Below are 5,701 nucleotides of genomic sequence, written 5' to 3' on the forward strand. Positions count from 1 at the left end.
AGCTGAATCGCTCAAGAAAATCCAGTTTACAATGCAAATACTGTTAATCATTTTTGTTGACTTTTTCAGAACATATGGACTAGAAACAGGCCTCGAGAAACATTACTCGCTATTGAAAGTTGAAAGAAGGCAGATGGCCTGAGCTTTATTTTTCTAGTGAACTATTTCCTCTCAACCTAAGAAGTACTAATGGAAAGGCGCTGAATTAAAACATGTGTGAAAGTACAATTTACCCCTTGGTTTCTCACCCAGGCAGAACAACCCTAGTGAACCGCACTTGGAAAGTGAACTTGTCTTTTTATGAAGGAAAATTAATGGCGACATTTTTCCATCCAGTGAAAAAAAACGAGGACTCTGTCCTTATCTTCCATTTAATCTAAGCGTTGATTAAATCGGCTTGGCTGGAGTTACCAGCGGTTAATGTTAGCTTGTTGATTTTGGGAACAGTTGAGACTTGTGCTTCTAACAGTAAATAAATGCTCAGATGTTTCAAACATTAAGACACTGAAGTGATGCTGCCTCTCTCTTAAAGAACTTTGGAGGGAAAACTTTGTGGCGTTTCCTCTCCCCACGCGGTTTTGGGCCGATTCAATCCTTGTATTGCAAAGGATGTACACAAAAACGGTTCTATATTAAGGCAAGGAAAGTTATCCACACCGTTTCCACAATACATATTCTTCTGAACTATATTGAGAGCTTACAAGCTGGCAGCTTTGTGAGGCTGTGCCTAAATGTGCTAAGTGCTAAATGCTAATGTTAGCGTGCTAACATAATCCCCATGGCAATGCTAACATGCTGCTCTTTGATACATATAATGTATATCATACCAAACATCTTAGAGGGTTTATTGAGTTAGCATCTACTTGTTAGCGTAGTTGCATTGTTGTTGAGTAAAGGTAAAGCAGAATGTCACTAGTTTTGAAGGTATATGTTACACAAAATGAATTATTGGACAAAATCTTCAGCTGATGATGCTGCAAGACGAACAATGACCGAACCACCAGCATTATTTAAATCCATCTTTGTGTGTTCCGAAACCACAACCCATCTAATAGTCGTTCATTTAAAACCTAAACGTGTCAGTTTCATGATGGCGAAAGGTAATGTAATCCTCTTTTTTTGACGGGCTGTAAAGATGTAATGGTCTCGGGCAGCAGATGTTGTACGTTGGCAGATTGTAACGCCCTCTGTGGTCAACATCTGATTTTAGGCTGTACAATCTTCTTTTGATTGAATCAGTAGGATTCATTCACTGGATACCTGTGCAGAATTCCATGGTAATACTTTCTGGAATAGTTGAGATATTTTTAATCCATAGCCTATAGTATTTTTTAGATGGTTTCTATGTTCCGGGGTTATGGAAGGCATTACGTAATACTTTGGTGAATCACAAACCTAAACATAAGCAGGTTGTTATGTTTATCAAGAAAAAAATCATAATTTATTTGCCAGCTCTGGTTCTGTGTCATTTTAGTAACACATTTTTATGTTCGCCAACCAGGAGAAAGAATCTCCCCCAAAACGGCCCGGAGGCCTTGAAAATGAACCAGTTTTGATTATTTGAACACAAGCAATTCATTTCATGTTGGAAAACCAGTCATATAAAAACACCCAGGACCCATAAAACAGCAGGATTCAAGGGCTTGTGTTTTATGATGAAAGCCATAGCTCACTCCTGCTAATGAGCAGAGTTAGAGTGTTTAGCATGGACAATACATCTAACTGAAAGTAGAATAAATTCAGATGAACTAAAAAAAACAAAATAGGTCCGATTGTAATTTGGCATTGTGTATGGTTTGATCTCATGGACCTACTCAAACAGGTTGTATACTGTAAGTACTAGAGCCGTAACCAAAAAAAGACAAAAGTGTCATACTTAATGGTGAAGCATTCCCTTCCTATGATACAGTATGTTGCAAAATGTCTACAATATAGAATACTTTCATGTATGCTAATGTAATAATTATATATGTGTTGTTATACTGTCTACTCAAAATATGTAATACGAGTAAATGTTTAGAAACAAAAATAGGCTTGCTTTACCTCATGACATTATCAAATCTTCAAAAAAATGACGTCATATGACGTTAGTAAGTTGGAAATTCTCTTTGAACCCAAAGCAAACATATCACGGTTCAATGGTAATGTAAGTATAAAAAATTGTCCCGAATATTTTTAAACTGTTGTTACACAACATCTGAACTAACCACAACAATTATGGTGAAACTTTGTTTTTTTTGTGATGTTTCCCAGAACACAATCCTGTTTTGAACCCAAATCATTGACTCCCGTGGATATGGTCCTCCTGACTGAGACCCTGAGTAATGTGAAATATACCAACAATGTCTCCCCACAGAGAACTCGAGTGGGGCTCAGCAGCACACATGCTCCACGTATGTGAAGCACATGAGGCCAGTAAAACATGACGGATCCTGCATCTGACCAAAAGAGAGGGGCGCCTGAGTACAGTGGCTGTTTATAGCCAGTGATAATGGCCTCCATATAAAAGCAACGATAGGCTAATTAGGCAAGTGAGTTTGTGAGATATGGTGGTTATTGTGTTGCTTGCTGCAAAGCAGTTTTCTTCTTTTTTAATATAAACGTAAGACAAAACATTTGTTCTAACTGTCAACACTTGTTTTTGTAAGTATGGTGGTGGTCAGGGAACTAAGACCACGGGTATAATGATCATTACGTCGTTAGGGGTTGGCATTTTGTCCACCATTTTACACACATATTGATGCAATAAAAGTATATTCTAGTGGAAGAATGAAAAAATCATGCAAGAGAATCCCATTGCGGTCAGATCCAAATGACACAGAGAAAAGCTATGACTTTGTAGGGCGTTTTACAAACATGACAAAATTAATCTCCCAATTAACCAAGATCTGGTGAAGAGTCAAGGATCGCTATTACAATCATCACTGAGGGTTCAGTGTCCAAAGTCAGTCAGTCATCTTTAAATGTGCTCACATCATTGTCTTAACTTTTGGGTTGGAGCCTAAAATGGTTTCTGCACATTCATCAAATTACACGAATCCTTATGTATTTGAGTGAGCCTGAGATTTTTGGATGAGGCAGAAATGACTGCAAAACGTGTTTGGGGAATCTGGCACAGACTATTCTTTCAATCAGCAGACGTTGTGTCCTAAGAAGAACTCTGATCCAGTTCAAAGGGCAAACTTCTCTGCATGTAGACCGACATGTGGCGTGGGATTGGCTGTTAGGGAAAAGCTAATGCAGCACAGAGCTGTTGGTGCCGAGGGACTGTGATTGGATGCGAGTGATATGGGCAGGTTTGTTGTACTTGGATGATTTATTTGGCAGTAGATACTCCGATCCTCAATTGAGATTAAAACAAATTGGCTCCGATGGTTTACACCAGGAAACACCACTAACCTTACTTTTAGTGCATCAAAATCATGCTTCAAAAATATCTTGGGAGATGGAACCTGATTGAACTGAAAACATCCTGTGGTGAGCTACCAGGAGCTTGGTAGGGGGGGGGGTTGCATGAGCACACACACACACACACACACACAATCACACTCAGGATGTGGTGGATATCAGTAATCATCATAATAGAGGACTCATAGTCACGTCTGTGTCAAACCTACTGGAATTTAAAAATGATAAACAGGTGGGATACAGTGTGTGTGTGTGTGTATGCAAGCCATAGGATACAATACAAGGATGAATATATATATATTTTAAATCAAATACCGACCAATAATCAGAGCAGCAATCAATGCTGCTCTTTCGTCAGTGCACAGCTCCTGGTTAGCAACAGCTCTGAAGCTCACTGAAGCTTAGACCAAACAGAACTTATTGTATCCTCGTTCACACAAATTATTGCTTTGTTTTTCTACTGCCTTTCCATTTGCAATCTGCACCTCGCTAAGCCCGCCCCCCTATCACTTTTCTTAAGCCTGGCTGGTGCAGAACAGTATTTTACGGTGAAAAACAATCGGTTACTTAACACAAACAAATGGTGGAACAAATGGCTGCAAGCAGCTGTGGCCTGAGAGGGAATTGGTTGATTGATGTGTTTGTTGTAAGGTGTTAAATCCCAGTCATTTAAAGCTTTAATCATCTTTCACAATATAAGACTAGTGGCTCAATTCCCCTCCGCTGTCACTTTGTGTTTGTTCGGTTCTGGTAGGTAAAAACATTTTTTCCATGTGTGCTCGACACAAAGAATAATTTATGGTCCCTATGGTCTTTTGCCTTCACCGTGACTTCCAAACAGCTTTACACCAACGGGGTCTTGGAATTATTTACAGCAGGAAGAACCCCTATTTGACACCAGAGATGGTAAAGATAATTACCCAGCTCCTCTGAGAAAAGGTGGATTACTCCCAAAAGCTGGTTGTCATGATAATGATTTTAGAAATACCTCCATATTGGACTGTTGGAAGCTTTAAGCTCTGGAACATTTTAACGTCACTTAAAGTAGTTTCCCTGCTATAACATTCATGCTGTTTACATTACTTCACAATTTCTGAATCATTCTAAATCCCACAACCACAACTGAACAATGTTTAATGAAAGACACAAGGGAAAGATAATAAAAAAAAGAGAATGAGTGGGAGACAGAAAAGAAAGTCGAGAAAAAGAAGAGGAATGCTCAATGAGACACAGGGTGGGGAAGGATGATATGGTACGTGTCTACAAATCAAACACCAGCACAACATCCTTCTGTGCCAAAGTGGAGGATGACGACACAGTTTAAGTCATGTAGCAACTGACTTTAACTTCAGTTATTATGCACTGCATATTTATGTGAATTAAACGTTTAGCAACTGCAGATCAAGTCCCACAAAGCACCGAGACCGCTGGATAGCAATCTGAGAGGAGTTTGGCCTTAAACATGCTCTCTCTCTCTCAGTCGGCAGTATAAGGAGTTGTCTTCGAGCTATTTAATAAGAGATGTTTTAGTGCTGGTAGTTAAGTAGTGGAGAGTTATGGCTTTGCAAAGAGGTGCTGCACGAGATCGGAAAAACACAGTCCTGGCTGCGTGAAGCAGAGCGGCGTGGAGGAGACTCACAGGTTCGGGTTGATTTCATTCTCTCCATCAAGCTTCCTTCTTCCAGTATCTATTTGCATCCACTTATCATCCGTCACCTCATCTACAGACGCGTCACAGCGACTTTGAACAGAAATGAGGCCCTATGAATTTGATCCTGGGCACCTACGGTACAGACAAGTCGATGTGTATGCACGAGAGCACACAGAGAACACACACACACACACACACACTTTTGGAGAAATACACATCCCAGTAGAGTTTTCATCAGTAACTGTTGAATAAATGCACCAAACCAAATGCAGTCAGTGGATAACAAGTGCCAGGAGCGAAACAAGAGGACATATTTCTATAGCAGAACTGACACACAATGTTATAAGCTTCAGGGCGCACACTTACGTACACACCTTAAATTTTACCTAAGAAAAAATCAAAAATGCCAAATTAAACTACATCATTTGAATGATGGTACTTGTTTCCATGATTGAAAATTGTATGGAAACATTTTATTAATCGCAACAGTTCTTAATTCACTTGTTCACTTCAAAAATGTTTTACTCCGCCTGCACTTCAAAAAAAAAAAATGGCTTCATGGCTGTAGTAAAGTGCACCGAACTGACTTTAGGTCAATTAAACAGGGGAAGGAGTTATCATAATACCATTCATTTTTCATCC

Source organism: Pungitius pungitius, chromosome 11 (assembly GCF_949316345.1).
Source record: "Pungitius pungitius chromosome 11, fPunPun2.1, whole genome shotgun sequence".
NCBI lineage: Eukaryota > Metazoa > Chordata > Actinopteri > Perciformes > Gasterosteidae > Pungitius > Pungitius pungitius.